At 34.8% G+C, this 24,227-nt stretch overlaps 1 long non-coding RNA gene across 1 annotated transcript; it reads left to right on the top strand.

Annotated features, from left to right (window-relative positions):
- Nucleotides 1-301: 301 nt before the first annotated feature.
- LOC141421351 (uncharacterized) lies at nt 302-20,623 on the top strand. Its single transcript, XR_012445944.1, has 5 exons — nt 302-467; nt 8,928-9,058; nt 15,960-16,044; nt 18,930-19,020; nt 20,164-20,623. It is a non-coding gene; the product is annotated as an uncharacterized lncRNA (long non-coding RNA).
- Nucleotides 20,624-24,227: the final 3,604 nt, after the last annotated feature.

Genomic DNA, 24,227 nt, shown 5'->3' with positions numbered 1-24,227 from the left:
TAATTATCACCTTATATTTCAGTATGGCCTAGTGATCATTCAATACCTCACCTAGATGAATTTAGACTGTGGGACTGTCTCAGCAGGGGACTAACATTTCTTATGTGCATTTTTCATTTCTTTCCCCTGGTACTTCTGCCTTTACTTAGCGCTCTATCCTCTACTCAATGGAGTGATGTAAAGATTAAATATAACATAGTACTTAGATAATGGGTATGGTAAGTAAGTTTTTAGATGCATTCACATTGAATGCTTTTATGAGTGGGCTTGTGTTTTCATTCTTGGTTCCCTCTGCAGTTGGCAAAACTGGTGCTATTTCTTCCTTGAATTTATGAAGTCTAAAAGAGGTGGGAAAAAGAGGCACCCAATGGAAGATCAGAGAAGGGAAAGATAGTGTGGCCAGAACTGGAAGACAGAGCAAAGAAGAATCTTTTTGACTCAATGCTTCAGTGTGCAGAGCCTGAGAGGTAAGAGATAATGGTGGAGAGAAAAGACAGGGTAGGATAGTGCTTCTAAACTTGATGTCTTCAGACCTGTCATTTTAGGAAGCTCCCCTGGAGTGATATTTATTCTCTTCCTGTGAATCTCAATCAAGGATATTTTCCATTAAGAATTAAACTCTGAAGAGATTTCAAGTTACAAGACCCACCTGCATGCAAATGAGGACTGTGGTCACTAAGAACCAAAATGTGCTGATTTAGGCTTATGATGATCAAGTCAGTTGGCCTGGCAGCTCTGGTGTGAGGTGAGGTGGAACCTAAATGTGCAAAGTGGTCATTTTCTAGACATCTGCCATTTGGACTCAGACTTTCTTGATGACGAGCATCTTACTTGCCCCTTTATTGTTGACAAAAGTGTTTGGGCCCTGACTAGCAATAAGGAATGGTAATAATGCTTATAAAAAGTCACCTTACATTTGTATTTCATGTCACATGGAATGGTGCAGTGTCAAATCCATTATTGTGTTTGATCCTTGAAGCAATTCAGTGAACTAGAAAAATTACTGCAGCCTGAGATTAGGCATATTTGTAAAGGACACATGGTCACTAGCATTTATTTAGAGTGTGTGCTCCTATGCCTCTACATAGAGTAACCGCCTTTCTGCTCTCAGTATATATGCTCTGCTATTTAAATTTTAATTTTTTATAAACCATTTGCCTTTAAAAAAAATCTTGCTATATTCTGACCTTTCTATCTTGTTCTAATAGCTCTCTAGCATTAGTAAAAAAAATAAAATAATTATTGAGAAGAAATGCACATTTGAGACAGACTCTTGGCTGAATTTCTGCTAGATATGTTCCCTATAGCAAATGTTAGCATATTAAGTTCTTTTTTCCCCTTTCTTTCTTTCCTTGTTGTTTCATTTCTTTCTTTCTTTCCTTCCTTCCTTCCTGCCTGCCTTCCTGCCTTCCATTAACTAGGAAAAAAACTGTGCACACATATGGACTAGAGGATGGTAGTGATGAAAAGTGAGAAAAAGGGTTATTTTGAACACTTCAAAGAGGAAGACATTATAAACATGTTCAAAAACAGACCTTTTCAATGTTAAAGGTAGAATGTATATATATGTGAATTCAAGGTAACTATGACTTTATGCGACATATTTCTTTGGGTGAAGGATGTCATTAAGCTCTGATTCTGTTGCCCAAATTATATCACTATATATAGTGATAGCCAATACCAGTGACAGCTAATGATTTTTAGTTGTTTTAAAATTATAATTGGGAAATATATTCTCTCCCTAGTTTTAGTTAACAACTAAAGAAAGAGAGAATATCAGGTAAATGAACATACTCAAGTATGTGTGATAAATATTGTACTGCAATTATCATGGTACTTTCCCTAAGTGATTTTGCCATGTATTTCAAGATCTTTATTTTGCCAGATGGCACCGAGATCACTAATGCAGCAGTTAGGAGTCACCACACATGCAGAAATGTAGCCATCAGAAATAGGTGCTAGCAGAGTGAGAAGTATATTTTTTGAATTTGAGAATCTTAAGATCCTTATCGAGACATATATGTTTTGTATTAATGGAATATGACAGTCTTTTAAACAAATAAAGTTAATTGTATATCTTACCCCAAATCTTTACCTTAGTAATAGTCAAAAATAATAATAGTTTAATAAATCCAAAACTTTTGAGACAAAACCTAACATATGGTAGAAACATACACCTGTTTGTCTGACACTTTTTTTTCATTTAAATTTACCAAATATTGTGATAGAGGAGGGACCATTTGATGCTGTGATTAAGATCTCAGACTTCGGAGTCAGATGGAACTAGATTTGACTCTTGCTCAGATGCTTACTAGCTCAACTTCCCAGAGCTGGCTCTCTCATCTAAATAACAGGGGTTTTATTAGTAGTTAACAGGATTGCTGAAATTATAAAAGAAGATAAAGAATGTGAAGTGCTAACCACAGTATGTAGTATACAGTTGGTATGCAGTAAGTAGTACTATTCTTATATTTCTCTATTAATAACAATAGTAATTCAGTTGAATTAACCAGTACTTATTGTATCCCATATATTCTGAAATATTATTTTTCTATTAGGTCATCTAAAAACATTCCTGTGTTTATAAATTTATTTATTTATATTTCCTACTTATTGAATAGCTACTATGTATTAGATTTCTTGATAGAAGCTTTATGGAAATCATAATATACAAATAAGCAATGAACAGCAAACTAACAAACCAATACTTATTTATCTGTTTATTAGCAGAGTACTGATCAGTTTCTTCTCTAACTCCACTGGAAGGTAGGTTCAGAGCATTTGTCCTGAGATATGGAGCATAATAAGAAATTATCAGTAGGTATGAATTTAGAAACTTTACCATTTCACTCAAGAGCTGGGGGCTTGCTCTGGGGTAATGCTGTACACAGGTAGCTATTACTCCCCAGCTATTCTACAAGGCACACACACTTAATGAAGCTAGATGGAAATCATAGTATGATTCGTGTGTGTGTGTGTTTCCTTCAGTTTACCTCATCAGTGCTCAGAAAATGGTGTGAAAGAATAAATAATGAATATCACTTTTCATAAAGGACCATAGTTCAAAAATGACCTGCATCTCCAAGGCATGCTGAATGTGGATGGTGACAAACAAATCTGTTCTCCTATCTTCATTTATTTTCCAGAAAGACAAATTAACACCCTCTCTGTATCTATGTGAATCTCAGTACTTGAAGTCTTATGGGAAATAAGAAAGGATTCTGTAAAGGTAGCCTTCTGGAGTGTGGGTGCATGAATGGAGGAGGATGTTGGGTGTCTGTGATTTTGACTTCTTTAGTAAGTCCTTGAGGGGGGTTCTTCTGGGTATGATGTGTACATAAGGCTTCCTTGAGCTCTTGGCCTCTGAGCTAAAGTCAAGTCTCTTCCAATGCCTTGGGTGCTCACTTCAAAAGACCCCATAAAAGCAGTCAGAAGGAAGGGAAAAGTTTTTCTCCTGGCTCTCTAGAGTGAATTACAAACTGGCATTCTCTCCTCCCATTCTTAAAACTCGAAGGGTGGTATAGGCAGCGATGCTGACAGTGTGCATTCGCAGATGCCACCATATGGGTCTTGAAAAACTGGTTGCACCGACGATTCCCTGCACATGTAGGAGACAGTTTGCACTGTTGGCATCGTCCCTGCACAGAAACAAGCACAGCTTAGCAAGGCTGAGCAGATGGCACTAGATCTGGTGCCAGGGAAGCAGTGAATTAAAGGTTATACCCACCAGGTTTGATGCAGTGCCAGTTTGAATTGGTACAGAAGCTTCGGCCCACCTGCTTATTGGCCTCATGACATCTGGCATCTTTTTATTTTATTTTTTTTTTTAAATTTGGACTGAATTGAAGGCAGCAAGGAAAAATGTCATTTTAAAAGCCAGTTACAAGTCAATAGATTTAAACTCTTAACAAAAAAAAGGCCTTCAAGCCCTTCACATTAATGTTTTATATTAATGATTTTTATAAAACCTTGGGGGAAATTACACACTGATGTGCTGAATTGTGTTGCAATTTATAGCATCATACAAAGGAGAGGGTGGACTGTTAAAAACTGACTCAAAAGTTGCTAAATCGTGACAGCAGAAAAAGACTATTATCTGTAGCCTGTATATTGTAATTAGGAATCAGGGAGGGAAATAAATTTGCTTCTATTTATTCTAATATTTCCACATTGGAATAATTAGGGAACATTGTGGCGTGTCATATAAAAACACACTCTACAAGGTGTTTTGCACCTTTAGTTTGCTCCCATAAAGTCTAATTTTCAACAGCAGTGTATTTAGTTATGCTGTATTTCAGCTGTAATCCCCACTTGCTCTGCACACATTCATATACTATGTACACAAATATGCACATACCCAGCCCCAGGGTAGCAGTGTGTGCATACTGAAACCTGTTTGTATATCTCCTCTGTTTGGGGTTTTTGTGGCTGCCTCTGGGTGTGAAATGAAAGCATGCAGCAGAGTTGCATTTCTGAGGTGATTAGCTTTGTAAGGAAGTCTTCTCACTCAAACTTCATGGAAGGTCTGGCTTAAAGCAGCCACAATTTAAGTTTTTAAAATTGACTTTTAATGACATTGTATCAAGCTCTGCGTCAACATTCTAGAGGTAAAAGAAATATTCACTAAGCAAGCATATTAAATATCTAAAACAGCATCAACTTTTTATCCCATAATTCTGACATGGATCAAGGCAATATTGACTTTTCTTTCCAATGGAATGGACTGATTATTTTTTGCCTCTTTTGTAGAATTAGAGCAGCTAGGAAGTAGTGTGGTACTACAGTCTTTTTCTTTCAGAAAACAATGTAGAGAAGAGGCCTTGATAAGGCAAAAAGAAGTAGGAAGTACACAGTTCTTTGTGCCCAAAGAATTGGGAAGAAGAGATACCCTGAAGCAACTTTCATTATAAACAACAACAAAAAAATAGATTGAAAATCCAGTGACTTATTCTTGTTTTGAAGTAAGAAGTCTACAGACAGAGATGGTGAAGAACCAATAAGACCTAGACAGTTCTCAGAATATATAAGAAAAATGAGAAATGTTATTGTCTGATCAAGAAACCTATGCCTACTCTTTTAGTTCTAGATATAATTTGAAAATCTACTCTGTTTTGGAGACTTAGACTAAATAGTTACACATTTTTTCAATATCAAAAATATTATTAATTATTGATGCTAAAAATTAAAGCACATTAAAATACTTGTGGATATCAAAATTTTATCAATTATGACTATTAAAATATTAATAAATTGATATTAATTAATTCTAAATTGCATAAACTACAACTGTATTTTTTCCTAATGCAAAAGTCCAGGTAAAATAGCTACTTCCCAAAAAGACAAAATTACTATGGAAATAATAAAGTTTAAAAAAAAACCTGGAACTGAAGTTTATTTTAAAGACCTATTTGTGGTTGTTAAAATCCTTAAATTCATCTTAAATATATGGAGGAGGAAGATTTCAAATTTATTTTATATAATTCAAAGTGTGTATTAGGCAGCATTTCTACACTAGAGTATTATAGACAAGAATGAATAAAACCACCCACCTTGCAGAGCTTTCTTGATATTGGAGCCACTTAGAGCTTCCTCCTGTTCATGTACCTAACTCATTTATATTTGATAATTCTTCATAACTCTATTAGACTGGAATTTCTTTCACAAGCTTCTAAGGTATTCTCTTCAAATAATGCTTCTTCGTTATTACTATCCAAAGACATCTTACTGTTGTCACAGTTAAAACTTATACATTATTTAGTGTTGTTATAAATAATTCTTGTTATAGACCAGGTAATAAATCATTATCTTGTATTCATTGTAGTAAAAACTGTTTCAGAGTTCTCTAGATAAAAGTGTAGCCCAAAATATTCCAGCAAAATAAAAAAAAATGTTCTTCTACTTTTTCAAGTGAACTGTTTTAATGAGGCAATAGTTTAAAAAACCCCCATGAGAGGTGCCAATAAAAACTGTAAAGTTTACCAACAATAAGATGAGTTAATGTATTGTCAGATTTGGAGAGATATCCAAGAATAATTTTGTTTGCAATATAACTGGCAACAATTACTTTTGGGCTATAAATAATATATTGTTATTGTACTCTTTTTGCGAAATCTAATACTCAATGTTAACAGAAACAAAGACTGGTAAAAATGGGTCTGAAAAGTAAGCAAAGAGCTCTATGGAGTAACTGGAAAATAAGGTCATAAGAACACTTTTCTCACCAAACCTGATAGTGATTTCTGTATTTATCTTTTATTTATTTTTGGTGTGATTGGGGTTTGAACTCAGGGCCTTATGCTTGTAGGCAGGCATTCTACCACTTGAGCCACTCTACCAGTCCCAATATTTACCTTTTTAAAGATACCTTTGTCATCTATGTATAAAACAACCAAGGGAGAGTCTGAGTTAAAGGTCAAGTTTTCAAGTGAGATTTTATTTCTTATATATGACAGGCCTTTCTCGAACCTTTTAATTTTATTCTGATATCAATATAATTCTTTTGAGTCACATCCATTCACCCACAATATTTTGATATTATTAATCAGATCAATGAATAAATATAAGGCTTCAGATTTTTCTTTCCTGGAAGAAGTCTTTATTTGAGCCTACTTCTTCATGTAAATGGTATCTCTTAATTTTCTAGTCTCTAATATCTCCCACTTATCTATTTGGAATCCCTTTATAGAGAAAAGGCAATCCATTTTGTTATTAATAGTCAGTATTGATTTTGAATACTTATGGACAATGATGGGTACTTTAAAGATCAATAATTTATCCTTAATTTAGTCAAATAAAAGTTAAAATTCTTGAAGATGCTATTTATATGGACCCTGCATTGAGAAAATACTGTTCTACAGCATCATCATTAGTGTATCTTTTCATTGTCTACAATACTACCATACTTCAGAGATGGGACAAAGTAGAAACTCAGAAATGTTAGTTTAGTGGATTTAGGAACCATGTAGCAAGTCATTTATTCATTCATTCTTTATTTCTGTCCTTAGTAAATATTAATGAAGTATATATTGTAGATATGCGTAAGTCCTGGAGCCAGACTATCTGTGTTTAAATTGCTTTGAGTTAGGGTAAGTTACTCAACCTCCCAGTGTCTGTGTTCTCTCCTCTATAAAGTGGAGAAATTCCAACTATCTACAATAGATGATAATACATACTTTATAAAGTTTTATGAGGAATAAATATATGTATTAGGAATTTGGAGCAATTATGGGCCCACTGTAAGTGCCTTGTAAGTATTCTATCAATAAATACATGTGCTCCCAAGTGTAGAGCACGTAACAAGAGCTATTCTGTTTCAAATGTAGTCTGGAAATGCCTAACATGCACAAAATGAACTTGTAATTTGAGTGGAGATTTAGAGTTTAAAAATTGTTTTTATTATTGTTGTACTGGGGATACATTGTGATGTTTACAAAGGTTCTTGCAATTTATCATAGTTGAATTCAACCTCTCCATCATTCTCCTTTACCTCTCCTCCCCTCATTCCTAGAATAGTTTCAGTAGGTCTCATTTTTCTATTTTCATACATTTGATTTCTTTTTTTTAATTGATGTGCTGAGAGAAGATACATTGTGGCATTTACAAAGGTTTTTATGCTATATCAAATATATCATAGTTGAATTCACCCCCTCCATCATTTTCCTTTTCCCCCTTTCCCCATACCTGGAATAGTTTCAAAGGGGTCATTTTTCTATTTAGATTAATGTGTACACATTATTTGCATTATATTCACCCTCCCACATAAAAGATGGAATTTACCAAAAGATCTAGGTGATGATCAATATTCCTTCAAATCAACATAGTCATTTTATTAACATAAGCAAACTTATGGCATCATTGAGATACATGGTTACCATTCATACTATGCTCTTTATTTCTGATGGTGCTTCCCATTTAAAAGGGAGTACCTAAAATTGGATTTCTGTTCTTTTCAATTCATGTCTTAATTAGTTTTGTATGTGTGAATGATTTGCACTCTGTCTCTTGATCTAGGAATGCATGGATTTTAAGTTCTTCTCCATAGTTGTAAAATGTAAACATTTGTTCCTTTTCTAAGACTTTTTAGGTAGTGCCAGGTAGATGGAAGATTTAGGTCCAGACCAAGGGACCCCAAACATTACAAACTGTGTGTTCCACATCTTATGAATCTCAAATAACTATTGATTCTAAACCAAAATTGTTTTTCCATTCTTTTTCTCTACATTCCCTGAACTACTGCCTTGATTCAGAACCTTATTACTTTATTTTCAGGAATATTGAAAAGTATCTTTGCTTCCTAAATTGCTTGTTCTTCTCTCATATCCAATTATATATGTACTGTGGCCAGAATGAGCTATAAAATGACATTCATGACATGCTATTTCTTGCTCTTCTAATGGTACTCATTATCTCAGCAGAAGTCCAAAACCTATTTGACCAAGGGCCTCCCCTATGGGACTCATTTCTCTGAAGATGTTTCAGTTGACTTTTCATAGTCTCAGGGTTTGACCCCCCAGGGACTGATACATTTATTGTTTAAGATCCACAAGCTAGAATATAAAGGCAAGATAGAAGAACCCTTTCCAGATTTGTCCATGCCTGTTTCCCTCTACTGGGCACTCCTACTATCTCTTTCAGTTAAAGTGAGTTATATGAGTTTCTACCTCCATGTCTTGCAAGTGCTTTACTTCTGGTTCAACAGTTATCTTCCTCTTAACAATCACTGGTAACTTTTCTTGGCCAGTTAATAGCTCTTTTAGTAGCATTCTCAGAACACTGTACTGAGATACAGTTCGTACTTTCTGTTAGAATTATGAGCGCTTATAATGCATGCAAGTGCTGGAATAGTAGAAGTAAATGAAGAACAACTCAAATATGAAACAAATATCCTAAAAATTTGTGATGGAAAGAATGATTTGCTATACTTGCAGATTCTTTAGGATAGATGTACAGAGAGAGCATGAGAGGAAATTTCTCTCTGGAGTTATATGGATGAAGTCAAAGGGATACAGCCATTTGAATGTTTGTCTGGGACCATCTACGTTCATGGGAGCTATTGGCGGTAAGTCTACAAACAGTGTTGGTTGGGCATCCTAACAACATGGGGAAGAGCTTCCTTCAAAACACGTTATCTAAGAAACCACAGAAGCTCCAATGCCTTTTATGACCTAGCTTTGGAAGTCACATGTTGTGTCATTCACATATTCTGGAATCATAAATATAGGAATAGTTTTAGAAGTTATAAGAATTTAGTTTAGTTCATAGATAAGAAAAAACAGGATCAGAAAAAGCATTTGAGGCAGAGATGTGGCAAGCCGTCAGAACTGCTCTGTCTCCCTCCGATCAATGAGTAATTAAATGAAGCAAACAAACAAAAATTCCCTGTCAAAATCTGAAGATAAAAACTGCACATATGTTCCTTTCATGTGCAAAAGTAATATGAAACTTGAGTCTGTGATATAAGTTGCATAATTTGTATAGCTAACTCCTATGTAATATAAGGATGGCCTTGCTTCTTGGTAAAATGAAGTGCATACTACTTTGTGTGGGTTTCATTTACTCACAGCATTACACTCTCTTCATGTGTAATCATGCTAATTTGCTGACCATAAAATGGGGTCAGCACTTGCTTAGAAATTAAAATTAAATAAAATATAACCCATTCATTTATCTCCTAAGAATTATAGAAATGTTAAAGAGAACTAAAACTTTAAAATATGATATAGGAAAGTGGAGAAGATTCTAGAAGTTAATTGAATAAATTAATCTTTAACATTAAGTAAAAATCTTACAAAGCATTTGAATAAAAGACAAATTGTACAAAAAAGAATGTTCTGAATTTTGTTTTCTTTGTTTACAAGTGAAGAACAGATAAGGTTTATTTATTAATATATCCTCTTTTAATAATTAAGTTCTTTTACCTACTGTAATGAAGGTCATGGACAAATGTATTTTAAAACTACAGCCATTCCTTCCCTGTTTTGATAACTTGAATTGAATATTACATATTACAGAGTGCAACTGTTTTATAGACTTTCTTTGCAATTGGAATACAGACAAATAAAAGTAGACATAAAAAGGGTCATTTGGTTTTGAAAGTTTTACTACTGCAGTTATAGATCCACATACATAAGAATAAAAATACTGGGACTTGAATTACTTCTGCTATATATTTTGCTTTGGCTCTTTAAGACAATAGGATGTGACAGTGGAGAAATATAAATTTTCAATCCACTTTTCTTTGGAGAAAAATGCCCCTTATTTCCATGACCTGCAAGAACATTGTGCTTGAACAGGACAGTGTATCAAGTCTGAAGAAGAACTATTCAGTGTTTGGGCTTAACCTGGGCTGCGGTAGTATGACATCTATTTCTATTCTACTCATATCTCCAAGTGTTTCTCCATGTGGTTTTCTTTTTCTTCTTTCATACTGAAATAAGTATTGACAGATAATTAATCTATTTCATTCATTTAGCATATATATGGATGATTCCAAATATTATTTTCCTATAGTTGTAATCTTAATAATTAGATATGGTTATTAGATATTTAGTTAAATGAAAAATGTAGTTGGAATCACACAGAGTCCAAATGTGATTAATAATTTAATTCTATGTTATTTATTGTCCTTGTTTTTAAAAATCGTTTTACATAAAATGCTAAAATTATACTTTACATATCTATTATTTAAAGATTCTTCTTTATAGCTATGTCCTAATCTCCTGTTTTTACACAAGCAAGCCACCCACTGGGTTTTCTTTATAATTGAAGGCCCACAGCACACTCTTCCTTAAGCTAATATAACATTGGAAAAATCTGAGTCTGTTCAGGGCAAAGGAAATTGTGATAAGAATTAGTAGCTTTAACTCATATTTTCATTTTAGTTGAGATCTGTGAATTAGACAGTTTTAGATTTGGGGCTTTGTAATGCTGATAATGGAATAAAGTCAAATATATATATATAATATAGAATTAATAGAAGAATTATTAATCTTCAGGTGAAATTTATCATAGAAAAAATATGCATCCAACAGAAAATCTAATTTTATGTCATACTTGTCTTTTATATCCTTGTAATTTTAATGTAAAATTTATTAGTTGCTTCTTACTTTAAGGGTATATATTTCATTAATGTGAACTGCTTAGCATCAGTTTGATATCAGAAATTATAAAAGTAATTTTTGGTTGTACTAAGTAATAAAATACTGGTTCTCATTTTGTAGAATCACAAACACACTCTTCATCTCTCTTGTTTGTGCTTTATTTCTTTCCCTCTTTCCATATTTGCTTTGGCTTGCAAACTTGTTCCTGCCAAATGAGTCAGTTGAAATGGGAACATTAATTTTTATGCACGGAAGCATGTCAGCTACATGAGAAGAGAAAGGGGTGACAAAGAGGGAGGAGTTGAAACAACTGAGCTTATATATTATGCCAGGCTGAGCTGTCACAAGAAAAGGCCTGACAGTCATAATGTAATGCGAGCTCTTTACCAGAGATGCTGCAGATGAAAGGTTGCAGTAATTTTCATGAAAATTCTTTTGCTTGACTTGAAAACCCTCTCCTCAACATTAGGCCATTTAAAATTCTCACCTAACCTACAGTATACTTAGCCCCTGTTTAGAAGCCCCATTACCAACATATGCTAGAGGAGCATTTAGAAATAAATGAGCAAAAACAAAATGTAAGAAGACAAGCAAAATTAAATTTCCAAGAGTACTTAGTTTACTTTTGTGGTAGTCACACAAAGGGGCCAGGCATACACCTACTTGAGCATAGTTGTTTTAAGGCAGAGGCTGTGTTTTACTTATTCTTACACTCATTGAGTTTATTGCTAGGCATTTAATAGATGATCAATAATGTTCCCTAAAGAATAATTAACTGACTATGATAGGCAATCATGTAAAGGATGAACTAGATTTGCATTCTATAATCTCAAGAGGTAAAGCTAGCTTAATAATGGGATGCTACAGAAAGATGGATACAGGGTCAACATAAAAAGATAAAAATTACATCTCAGAGAAACCCTCAAAAGACCTGAATAAAGTCTACTATCACTGATTTTTTGGCAGACATTATTGTATTCATCAGGAAAAAAAAAAGACTATGCTGCAGTGACAAACAGCCCTAGAATTCAGGGGATTCCATGTTTTCACACTCTCTATTCAGTATGTGTTGGTGGGGATGCTTTGAGCATTTAAGTCAACCCAGGCCCAGGCTAACCAAATAGTCATTATCTTGAATGTTGCTAGTCATTATGATTAAGGGGACAGGAATGTGTTGTGTAGGCTTTGAATGGACACTCTAACTCTGGGGCATATAACTGACGTGCTAATTCCACTCACAACTCGCTGGCCAGGACTAGGCTTTTAGTCCTAAGCATAATGAGACCAGGAAGTGCCAGCCTATACTGTAACAGAAGATAGCAATATTAATGACCATCATACCAGGCCACTTAATAAGGATGTTGTGAAGAGAATGAAGTACAAGTATTCTAAGGAAGACAGCACTACCATATTTGATGATTCTGCAAAATACACTTAATTTTCCAAACTTTATGTAATAACAACTACAACCTTTATTTTCATGTAGCAAATCTTACATACTTTGTCTTTGTACTGTGGCTAATTCTTGTCCAGGAAGTGCCAAATATGCTTATATTAATCTTCCTTCATTAAATTTATTTTATTTGACTTGTATTTACGTGCTACCCTTTTGTGGGTTATTTGCAGTTTGGAGATTTCTACATTATCTTATACTAATTCTTATATTCTACCATGATTCCATTGTTTAAACTATTCAAAACATGAACTATCTCTTCTAAAATTTATTCTTCTTTGATTAAGTGTACTTTAAGGCAACTTTCCCAAACTGGCCATGGTGAGAGCTGTTTCTTGGGACTGCTACAGTGTACCTTTAAGGAGAGTTCACATTTCATGAACACTAGTTATGATGGAAAACTGAAATTCTAGGCAACATGATGGGAAAACACAGGTTTCTTCTAAGATAGCAACCTGGGGAGCCATTCTTATAACAGATTGCTATTGTGGTGCCATACTCTGACTTTCTAATATACCCTACATCAGTGTGGGTAGGACTGAACAGGATGAGCAGAAACAGATCTTTCTGTTTTGATTAGTTGTTCCATGAAGACTATAAAGCTAAAGTGAAACTAAAGACAGACTCATATAAAATCAAAATCCCACGGTCAATACAGAGAATACAGTGCTCAGGCGACTAAAGTTCTTTCTTCTAAGCTGTTTTGTCATGATTGTGTGTGTGTTTGTGTGTGTGTGTGTGTGTGTGTGTGTGTATTGGGCATGGTTGATTATGAAAAACACATAGTTAAAATCAGGCTGGGTTTCAAAACTCTTCTTGCTTATATATGGTTAGACATTATGGTATGGTGCTCTAAGAAAAAACAAGGGACATAGTGGCACATAGCCATACAATGCATTTTACAATAATCCTCACAAATAATTAATTTGGTCATATTGGCAGTTAAATCAGTCCTCCCACTCCTATCTTGACAAACGGTGGCTTTCTTAGTGTTATTTCGTCTATAATGTTGTGGTTATCTTTGCTTGTGACACTGGAGTAATTATAGGGTTCTACACTCCCATTTTTCTCACTGGTCTTTGTGAGAAAACTTAGCCATTTGTCTAGAGTACTCTGAATGAGAAGTAATTTTGCCTTTGCCTTGTTGAATGATAATGAGGTGATGAGTGTGGATATGTGGACCTATCCATGTTTGAAGCTTAATGTTGTTAACAATCACTATCATGAGACTGTAGAGAAGAAGGTAGGGCAGGAAAATATCTATGTGTTGACTACAAATACACAAATGCCAAGAATATCTAGCAGAATTTGTCTGGATATTTGTCTTAAGTGACTGTCATATAAGGAGGGAAAGTAACAGAAGTACCATGCCATCCTGATCCAGGTCTGTCACAGCTGATAGGGAAGGACATCACTGTCTGTAAGGGCTCTGGTGTAAACAAAGCAGTATTTGGGAATTTTCAAAATGGCAAAGTATGACTCAGTTTGAGAGCCAGTATCTCAGTGTGTTTGCCCCAATCAACCAGAAGAAAAGGAGTTTTTATTTGAAGTTTATCTCTGATGTGAATGAAACTCAGGAGGTAAAAATGTGTATTCTTATTGGCACAATTTATTCACCAGTAAATTTTTATTCTTTGTGCTTGACATTGTTTTGCCAAGTCATGTGGCTGTGTTACTATAACATAGTTGCTAGTTTTCAAGCCACTTGCAAATGAGGTGAAAGTAGGATATAACGGTAAAACAAATCACAAATAGTAAAGTCAGAATGGGGAAAGACACATATAAATACCTAGCTGTGTGGCTTAGCATTCTTGAAAGCCAAATACAAATAAATTTGAAGGTTCAGCTTTTGCCTAATTTTATTTTTAAAATATCTGACACATCCATTAAGAATTTTACTACAAAGATTGTGTAAATTATACACTGAAAGTGTATCCATGTGCACTTAGCTCATGATATAAAATATTAAGATTTGATATAACTAAAAATAGTCATGCTTCCTTTTTCATATATGTTTGTTGGTTTTGTCTTGTACCTTATTTCTTAGTTCCCCACTAAACCTTAGAGTTATGCTTAGAGGTCATAGGCATATTTGGAGTTATTTGGGATTTATGTACTTGATGAATGTTGTGATATAATATACTTAGGGAATATTTTGATAGGATTAACAAAATGTACTATGCTTTAGTACCTTTCAGAAAATGGACTTTGAATCTGGCAGATGGTACTAAGGGTAGAGGAATAGTTTCCTTCAGAATGCAAATCCCTCTTAGCACAAGGGTTATTGACCCACAAGATATATAAAGGTTCCTTGGTTTATTCTATTCAGTCCCTTGCTGCACATGTCTGCTTACCCTTTGTGCTTTGGAGAGTTCAGTGGAGAACATTGATGTAAGCCCACTCCAAAGCTAAACACAATCATTAGGTCACCATTCTTGTTTTTCTATCTCCCCACCATCCTTCAGAGTATCCTTTTGTAATCATCCACATTTCACATACACATAATTGAATTCAGGTCACAATTCAAGCCAACTGCTCTGGAATATCAACTCACAAGCATCACTCAACAAGAAAATATGTCTTTATTCTGCACAGAGGAGGCAGAGATGCTGACGCTTAGCTTATGTGACATATTATGCTTCTGAATACCAATGGTGCCAGGTAGTGAAAGAATTTCTCAGGCAAAAGAAGCCCAATCTTTCAGAAACAATAATTCTTAAAATAAAACCTGAGGTTTGAGCTGTAATATATATTAATGTGCCATGAATTTTAGTATGGCATTCATGTAAGAAATAAGGTTTTCTTGTGGTTCAGCATCGTAATCACTGTGGGCATTGCCTACAAATCAAAGGCATTTGTTGTTCCTACTAATTAGTGAACTAACCTATTACCAAGTATCTTAAGTGTTACAAAAGCTAGATAGGTGAGCAGATATCAGTTATATTAGAACTCCTGAAATGTGTATTACCTGCATACAAAGGGCAAGGAAAAATACCTGTTTGGAGGTTGCATTGCTGTTATTACATTTAAACCAAAAGAAAGCATTTTCCTTAGTCATCTCCAGCTTCCATCCATAAATATAACAGCCTTAAATTATGTAGGTTACAGGGTATCATACTAATGTATTGTTAGCATCTATTAAAGGTCTTAAGAACAATAATTCAAAGCAACTGATAGAGTGGAAAGTTGAAATTTAAGCAACAGCAGACAAGTTGAGCAGAGTCCTTTGAGATGCATGCTCTGAAGAAAAGTTAACCTTTGTGAACTTAGAATGCAAAGTCTTCAAATGAATTTCATATGAATTTGAGAGACAAAGAAAAGCCCCATGTGAGTAGACTGATTAATTGAATTGCTTTTCATTGTGCATGCCAACATGATGAAAATATATCTATCAATACACTTTTTAGTCACACAAAATGGACACAATCTAATCTGAAGCAGAGAATCGGGGATACACAAAGGCACTGTTGAATGTCTTCTGACGATGATTTGGTGAGTGAAATGTAAAGCCAGGATTTACAAATATTACACAAGTGAACACTGTTACTGCACTCAGGCTGAAAAATCCTGTTCAAATCCAATAAGTGGTTTAAGATGTGCAAATAGAGGCTTCTGCAGGGAGTCAGGCATTAGAAGCCACCTGGAGCATGTGGTAGAGATTGTATCCATCAATACAGCAGCTGGGCTGAAATTATAAAGAGAGCTGCTTTTCATCACGCTTGTTTTAATGCATACATTTCTCCTGTCACTGGCACCCCAGGAAAACTACTAAGCACAAAAATGAATGGTGCCCATTACCTGATATTCATACTTGTGACAACAGAGGAAAGAATCACAACACAACAGTAAGCAAAAAAATTGATATCCAAATTATTTTTAAGTTGCTGCAGTAGGAGAAATCTTGAAAACCAATTGGTAATGTTTTAATATGAGAGTTGGGGAATGAAACAGAGTCATTCCACATCTGATCATAAATTTCTTTCTCCTGAGATGACATAGGCAGTCTCAATCAATTTTCAAAGCAGGGTCATGTTTTCCCAGGATCATCTTTTAAAATATATTTTATACTACAAGAGAGAAGAAGTGTCCTCTCTAATATGAAACCATGTAAAATCCTGGGTAGGAACAGTTCAGGAGCCTATGGTTGAATGTGATATTACAGAGACAGAAATCACATTCCCTGCAGGTGGTCCTATAACTGTTGACTTGATGGACTGATGTTCAGACCTTTCTAGCATTTTATGAGGCTCATAACTGAATAGTGAATGCCAGGTATTGCCTAATTGTGCTTTCATATTGATACTACAGCCTATATAACACAATCTCAAATGGATGCTTTCAGGAGGCAGCCTTAATAATAGCTAATTATTAAAAAGACAAAACAAATCTAGGGTAATGAAAAGGAGATGATGGCCTCAAGTCTGGGACGGCATGTGGCTGACTAGAAAAGAGCATGAGAGAAATTTGGGGACAATGTACATATTTGTGGCATGGCTATAGAGATGTATAAATTTATCAAAGGTTATTGACTGGAACATTTAAAATAGATTCATTTTGGTGTGTGTAAATTGCACATCAATAAACTCAACTCTCAAAAATCCTTGCCTTCATAGAGAAAACCACAATTGGTTTGTGCTTATGATATTTAGTCAGACAAATCCTGGAAGGCATCAGGTATAATGGTGCAATACTTAGAGGGACTAGCATCAGTCCATAATGTGGTTGATGATAGGTGCCAACTCCCTGTCACACTCCCTGTGAGTGTGGGGCTGTCCTGTCCTTGTAATGAGTTAGGAAGAATGAGCCAACCTTCAGATTGTCTGAGGTCTACTGAAGGTTGCTGAAAACATTATCTTACTTTTTCTTGATGGCACCTTTTTAGGATTTTCCTTTTAAAAAATTTGAAATGAAGTACTCACTTCCCTCTTCTCAACTTCTTTCACATCAAAAAGATGAAATGTAAAAGAACTTGCTAATGTAATTTTTTTTTGCTCTTTCCAACTTGTACTTTAAAGGTCTTTGAAACACTTTAATGAAATGGATAATAGTTTATACCCTATTTAATTCAGCCTAGATATCATTTTAATAATCTCTTTAATAAAATTTTTCTGAAGATTCAAAGTGTTAATACTAGTTAAATATTTAAGAAGTGTTAAATATTCGGTTGGTGCTAGCCTATTAGAAAAGCCATAGCTTGTATTTTATGATTCTAATTGATATTGGCTTTAAATAACTTATATGAATCAATGGCCCTCGAGTGTTTGTAGACTTGATCTGTCAATACTAAGATAGAGGTAGACACATGTAGAACCTAAAAGCAGAGACATGAGAGATAAAATTTGGGTCTTGGCTTAGGATCACATGAATTTTTAGCCTGTCTTCTTGAAATTTAACCATGCCATAGCAAAAACATCTATCACAATATGATTACCTTTTAAGTTCATCTTAGCCTTCTAATACCAGTGATAAAAATAATTCCATTTGGCCACAATACACAACTCAAAGAATTTCCTTGAATACTTCTTCAGGGCTAGCTATGAAATAATTTTATAGTAGACTAAGTATAGCATGTGTACTTCAGCTACCATTTTTCAGAAAGTGGACTACAGAAGCAGGAATTAAGCATAAGGTCCTAGTTACTCATCTCCTTGATTTAACAATGAAAGAATTAGAAGACAGGTTTGGTAAAGTGAGCATTTGATTCTCCTTAAGTCATTTCCCATTATTATATGAAAGAGAGTATCACCAATTGTTTCTCTAAAGGAAGCACTGGAAAAAAGCTTAACACTTGTTTACTAAAAATCAAATCATCAGAGTTAAAGAAGGGAAAATATTGCACCTACCATTTATGGTAACTACAAAACTTCTAATCTCCAAAAGAGGGAAATTGAAGAAAATTATAATCTTCCATGTTTCCATATTGCCTTGCCTTGTTCCACTTGATTTTCTTATTCTATGTTATTTTTAGCTGAAAGTTAATAACCCAGATTCTTCAGCTACGAAAATTCAAATTTAATCTGAAAAGGACAGGCTTTAAAATAAACCAGTTATCTAAACATCTACTTGGTAAAAGAAATGGTTTCCTCTATGAGAGACTTTCTGGATCTTTGGTTAGGAATTTAATTTATTTTTAAACAAACACATTGAGTTTCTGTAGTGGAAATTTGCCATTAAGTTTCTTAAATCAGTTACAGTTTTGGCCATTGATTCATGAATCATTCAAAGTAGTAAGTCAGAGTTACCAATGTATGACATTGATGCTGGAATCTCAGAGGAAATAGAACCATGGCTTGTTTATCTTGGAAAGAATTCTTGTCATAATTTTTACTGTGTACATATATTCTAAGGGCAATTTTGTCTGTTTTTCCTATTTCCAGGCAGAATAAACCAAAAAGAAAAAAAACCAAGAGATTCTACTCACTTGTCCTGGGAAAGTTATTAAAGGATTAAAGTCCCCTCCATCTGAAGGTGCAGACACCCTTTCCTACAATACTGGGGACTGAGGAAATATATGATGCATTCTGCATTCAGGAGGGGAAGGAAAACATTCACCATAATGTCAAACACCTCCATATAGTGTCCCTGAGCACCTAGCTCTTTTCCAGTTAACTGTGGAACTGACTGGCCTCATGCACTTGAAAAAGATGCTGCTGAGTGAGCAATATCAGAGCAGTGCAACTGGTCATGGCACTGAGCATGAGAACAAATTCAGGTGCCACCACAGGTCCATCTCCAAGATGGAAGTCTTTAGGGTAGAGTCAGCATGCACAGAGCAAATGTCTTGACCCAACATGTCAGTGAGAAAGATTACAGAGAACTCACTGGTCTGAAACTGGCAAATGATAGCTATCCCTGGTAGATATCATAAATTTGAGAGTCTGGTTTCCATGAAAGTTAAAACCAGAGTGCTATTAATGGAATAGTTTGGGATGTGTGAGAAAAGACTGGAGAGTTATGTGAATTGCTTTGCTTTTACAAAGCTCTGGGCTTCTTCCCACATTTGAATGGAGATGGAGGAAGATGCCCATATAAAGGACTGACTTCTCATTTGAAAAATAAAAAGGTGAAATATATCCCAGTATGGGAAAAGATTGAGAGAATGTATAAAAACTATATGGTGAAAGCATAGTGGTTTAATGCTATTTGAGCATTAGGTTGGTTATTGGCTATTTCTCAATATTGGAGATATTTATACCAATGTCTTCATAAGAACAGTAGAGATCCAAGTGAAAGAATGTGGGTGCATATGCTTTGTAAAGTGTTATTTGAAATGTTCTTATAAAGTGAATTCCTCAAGTCACAACATACATGTTCTAATTGCTCATGCTGACACTGACCTCCAATCTGTCATTTAATGTTTAGGTAAATTAGTGAAATTACTTATGAATTCCTAAGAGTAGTTTTCATCCTTCTTGTATATATTTTGTTTATGACAATTTAAACAATAATATTAATTCCTTTAAACTTTTAGAAAGAATTTCCAAAAACTTTAGTATTTACCCAACACTTACTATGTACAAGACTGTAATGCTAAGCTAGGTTCTGGATATTTTTATGTTACATTAAAATTGACTCTATTTTCTCTCTAAACATTAACTTTTTATATTTCAGGGAGAAAAAAGTACCTTTAAAATTCATTTTAAAGGCTTCTACAATTTATATAATTTATTATTTTTGAGGTGATTAGAAATAAACCATGGAAGCAAAATCTGCAAAAGAAAACTGAAAGAAAAAAATCTGTTAGAATACTTACACTGTTGGTGGGAATGTAGACTAGTACAACCACTCTGGAAAAAAATTTGGAGGCTACTTAAAAAGCTGGACATCGATCTACCATTTGATCCAGCATTACCACTCTTGGGGATATAACCAAAAGACTGTTACTCCAGAGGCACCTGCACATCCATGTTTATTGCGGCACTATTCACAATAGCCAAGTTATGGAAACAGCCAAGATGCCCCAGCACTGACGAATGGATTAAGAAAATGTGGTATCTATACACAATGGAATTTTATGCAGCCATGAAGAAGAACGAAATGTTATCATTCGCTGGTAAATGGATGGAATTGGAGAACATCATTCTGAGTGAGGTTAGCCTGGCCCAAAAGACCAAAAATCGTATGTTCTCCCTCATATGTGGACATTAGATCAAGGGCAAACACAACAAGGGGATTGGACTATGAGCACATGATAAAAGCGAGAGCACACAAGGGAGGGGTGAGGATAGGTAAGACACCTAAAAAACTAGCTAGCATTTGTTGCCCTTAATGCAGAGAAACTAAAGCAGATACCTTAAAGCAACTGAGGCCAATAGGAAAAGGGGAACAGGAACTAGAGAAAAGGTTAGATCAAAAAGAATTAACCTAGAAGGTAACACCCACGCACAGGAAATCAATGTGAGTCAATGCCCTGTATAGCTATCCTTATCTCAACCAGCAAAACCCCTTGTTCCTTCTTATTATTGCTTATACTCTCTCTACAACAAAATTAGAGATAAGGGCAAAATAGTTTCTGCTGGGTATTGAAGGGGGGAGCGGGAGGGGGTGGAGTGGGTGGTAAGGGAGGGGGTGGGGGCAGGGGGGAGAAATGAACCAAGCCTTGTATGCACATATGAATAATAAAAGAAAAATGAAAAAAAAAAAAAAAGAATACTATTTGGCCAGAAATTGAAAAAATGAAGAAAGTTTTTCAGGGATGTCACTGCAAGTGTTTTATACTTTGGGGACGTAATTTATAAATGCATTGTTTTCTTTGTATTTATATTTGTGTATGTAGATAAAATCAATACAGAATTTACTTATTGCAAGATGAGTTAGGTTCCAACAAGACCTATTGTCCTATTTGGATTTTCTTCAATATATATGTATTCTTCAATAAATATACGTATTCTTCAATACATGTATTTTCATTTTCAAAAGTTTACTCATATGAAACAAAGAGAGTTTATAATACTGATATGTAGCAGTATTATTTTTCAGTTTTAAACAAACCACTTCAATTTTTCTTTTATTCCAAGTTTCCTTACAGATAAGAATTTTCACATTCAGTTGAAATAAGGAGTATTTGCCATGTCAATTTAAGACCAACTGAAACCACCTACCTCTTTTCTCCCAGGATTCATGATCTGGGGAAGAATGACAAGGCCCCTAACTTAGCATCAACTAGCTAAGTTTGAATTCTCCAACACATTCTACTACAGAAACATGTGACACCATTGTGAGTCTGTTACCTTTTCATTTTCAGAAAAAATTAGATTTTTTTGTCTAAAATGAAAATTGTGTGACATTGTAATAATTACAGCAAGTAATTCAAAAGACAACAGAGCAGCAAGTATGAACGTGGCCCTAGAGTTATATACTCAGGTGTTACTGACACCAACACTCACTAGTTGTGGGTCTTAGAAAAGTTCGTGAATCCCACCCTGTCCTGGTTTCCTTGTTTGTAAAGAGCAAATAGTCATATTACTTCCATAAAATAGAGATGTTTAAGGATTAATTGAACAATGAAGGAAAATTCATAGAAAAGCTATTTCTAGTGAGCATTTGATAAATATTAGCCATTGCCATCATTAAAACCAGCTTTCTCACATATCCCAATTGCTTTATTGATCCCCTACTGACTGGTAATTGATTGTATTACATTTTTAAAGCAGGTTTTGAAACCCAGATGCATTAGTCCATTGAGTAGGCAATGGATGGATGCCTTTTCTCCCTCAAAGTGACTAGGACATTCCTGTATTACATTACGAACAACAACAATATCTGTGCATATCACAAAGAAGTAAATATCAACAAGGACATATATTTTAGAAATATTTCCTTTAGCTGTGTCTTTTCTGAAGGCACAGGAAGAAGAGTGGGGATGGATGAAGCAGCTTGCTTCCTTAACTGGGTAAAGCTTGTGGGCCTAGAGCTAAAGTCCTTTTAATGTTGAGGTCTCCTCAACATTATCCTTAGTGCAGCAGCTTCTGCTCCTGGGTTTTGGATGAACTAGGCTTACCTGCACCTATGATATTATTATTCTACAGCATGATTTCTCAACTATGGCACTATGGATATTTTGGTTTAGAAAATTATTTTTTATAGTGGGGGCTGTCCTATGCACTATAGGATTTTTTGTAGCACCTCTGGTCTTTACCCACTAGATTTGCCAGTGGCACTGCCTCCAAAATTGTGAAAACCGAAGACATTTCCTTGTGTTGCCATTGTTCCCTGAGTGGCAACATCACTCCAAGTTGGGAACCACTTCTGTAGAACTCCTAGATCACTACTTAAGCACATTGCACCTATTCCATTCTATTTTAGACTCTAATTAACATCATTTTTCATTAAAATGACAAGCCATCTTTAAGTTCATTCACATCAAGAAATCATTTTCATTCCCAAATCGCTCTTCTAACTGGCCCTCCTTTAATTAGGCACTCACTTCTTCTTCACTAACATATACACATACGTATGTATTCCTAGTGGCTACCTTGCTCCAGGTGAGGGCCTTTTGAATCTTGCTGGCACTTATTGCAGTGTTTCCTATTGATCGCTCTACCTCTGGAATGATGTCACCACTCTCATCTAAATTGTTCAAATGATGTCTCTAAAACTCAAATCTGACCTCATTTTCACTCTTTTTAATTCCTTCAGTAGTTTCCTACTGTCTTCAGGATGAAACCCAAACATTTAAGCCCAGCACACAAACATTCATGCTCTTTACTAATACTAGATATATGTTCCTGAATGGAATCATGTTCCAAATTTCCGTGGTTTTACACATCCACCAGCAATGAATTCTTATTGACCTTTCAAGAGTCCAGTCAGTTGTCTTTTGCCCTGGAAAGTCTCCTTCTCCCCTCTAGGGATCCTCAGAGATTTTCTCCATACCATTGCAGCACTTGCCACAGTCTGTTGTAATTGTTTATGTGTTTCCTTCTCTGATGGGATAGAAGTTCTGTTAAGGTACAGGTCAAACCCATTAACGTTTATAGAAATATTATCAAATAGGGACTGACTCAAAGTTAGTTCACAAAATAAAAATAAATTGGACTGAATTTTGAAAAGAAATAAGTTTCCTCACATCATATAAACTTATTTATTTCATATCATTTACCATTATGGTAAGTTACATCCTTGTTTTTATTTATCTGTTTACTTATTCAGTTATCTTCTACTTCCACCTTCTACCTCCACTAGGATATAAGTTGTATGAGGGCAAGAAACATTTGCCAGCACCTATGATGGTCCTGAGAAGACAATGAGAACTCAAAATATGCTGAATGAATAAATATAAAAGGTGAGCCAAAAACCCAAATCTGATTAATGAAACCAAGAGTGAGAGGGTCATAAATATAGAAGGAGAAGAGAAATAATATATTTAAATATAAGAAATAAATATTGTAGAAATATGTCATACTTTACTTGAAAAGTAAATATAGATATTTTGAGAAAGTGTGCAATAATGATAAAGCCAAACATAGAAGAAATAAAAAGGGCTTCTAGTTTTTTTTCTGTTTTTCTGTTTCCTTTAGGAAACAGACTTGGCAGCTGCTGTTATAAATGAGAAGAAAAATTGTCATGCACAAGGTTCATGTTCTCATGATTGATGGACATTTCTCTTTGAAAATATGCCTATTTATAATCACAAATAAAATTCCTGTTGTCTCACGAACAACAGACCATGAGTC

Source organism: Castor canadensis, chromosome 3 (assembly GCF_047511655.1).
Source record: "Castor canadensis chromosome 3, mCasCan1.hap1v2, whole genome shotgun sequence".
In the NCBI taxonomy this organism is placed as follows: Eukaryota; Metazoa; Chordata; class Mammalia; order Rodentia; family Castoridae; genus Castor; species Castor canadensis.
Note: the sequence above shows the minus strand (reverse complement) of the source record. Positions and strands in the feature narration are given on the sequence as shown.